Source organism: Littorina saxatilis, linkage group LG12 (genome assembly GCF_037325665.1).
Source record: "Littorina saxatilis isolate snail1 linkage group LG12, US_GU_Lsax_2.0, whole genome shotgun sequence".
In the NCBI taxonomy this organism is placed as follows: Eukaryota; Metazoa; Mollusca; class Gastropoda; order Littorinimorpha; family Littorinidae; genus Littorina; species Littorina saxatilis.
In genome coordinates, this window is record NC_090256.1 from 37,622,348 (window position 1) to 37,623,845 (window position 1,498).

The window sequence follows — 1,498 nt, forward strand, 5'->3', positions numbered from 1 at the left end:
AGGTCCCACCGAGATTTGAACTCAGATCGCTGGATTCAAAGTCCAGAGTGCTAACCATTACACCATGGGGCCTTGATATCCACTCCAGGACCAGTAGGGAAAACGTTCAGTTGAAGCACTGTAGACCCCTTGTAGATGTAACGTTATACCTTTTTCTCTCCTTTTCCCCATATGGCTGAGAGTGAGCAAATGTTGTTGCTGCAATCACAGTGCAGCAGTATGCTTGTGTGTGCGTGTGTGTATCACTATCAGTGTATGTGCGTTTGTGTGTGTGTGTGTGTGTGAATGATTTGTTACGTAAGATTGCTCACTGATGTGCACCTATGTTTTTTGCTACAATGTATTAAGTGAATCCCCATTGTGAACTTATCCGTGGATACAAAGCAGTTTTTGTGCTTTGAGTTTGAACAAATACTCAACTGTTGATGCATGAGGTATGATGATTCATGCGTACTTTAGCAGTGACAATAAGTTGCTCCTTCTCAGTTCTGTAGATTTTCATCCTGTATGAGAATATTTTTAAACGAGTTTTATGAATGACATTTTGAAGGTCAACAGGCACTTATGGAAATGACTCTGCATTGCTAAATTGGCATGTCATGTCCCATTTGGAAATTTATAGTTATGCCAACAAAATGTAAGAATTTATTGTATAATTTTCATAGAGTATTTGTCTTTATAAGTATTTTATTTTCTGCCCAAGAACCGGCAGTTAGTAATCAAAAAACCCAAATTTGGACCAATTACGAATGGGTACATATAGGGATTTTCTGCTGCTGACGGAGTACGAGTTAAGAGAACGTTTTGTGTTGCACAGTGATCGAAGGGAGAATGCACTGTTTTTAGTACGTTAATATGCTATACATCACCAGGGAGAGATCAACTCTTATATGCTGCATTGGCAAACACTCGTATGCGGTCAGTCAGTCATGAGTCATTAAAAAAAATGACTGCCCGTCATGAGTCATTATAAAAAATTCTTTTTCATTGCTACTATTTTCATTTTTTACATTTAGTCAAGTTTTGAAATTTTACATGAGAGTTCCTGGGTATGATATCCCCGGACGTTTTCTTTATTTTTTCGATAAAATTATGTCTTTGATGACGTCATCCGGCCTTTTGTGAAAGTTGAGGCGGCACTGTCACACCCTCATTTTTCAATCAAATTGATTGAAATTTTGGCAAAGCAATCTTTGATGAAGGCCGGACTTGGGTATTGCATTTCAGGTTGGTGGCTTAAAAAATAATTAATGAATTTGGTCATTAAAAATCGGAAACTTGTCATTAAATGTGTTTTTTTTAAACGATCCAAAAACAATTTCATCTTATTCTTCGTCATTTTCTGATTCCAAAAACATATACATACATGTTGAATTTGGATTACAAACAAGCTGTGAAAATTAAAAATATGAAAATTATGATTAAAATTAATTGTCTGAAATCGATTTAGAAACAATTTCATCTTATTCCTTGTCGGTCCCTGATTCCAAAAACATAT

General features: G+C 36.0%; 1 non-coding gene across 1 annotated transcript; it reads right to left on the minus strand.

The window, feature by feature from the left end:
• Trnaq-uug (transfer RNA glutamine (anticodon UUG)) lies at positions 1-72 on the minus strand. Its single transcript has one exon. It is a non-coding gene; the product is annotated as a tRNA-Gln (tRNA).
• Positions 73-1,498: the final 1,426 nt, after the last annotated feature.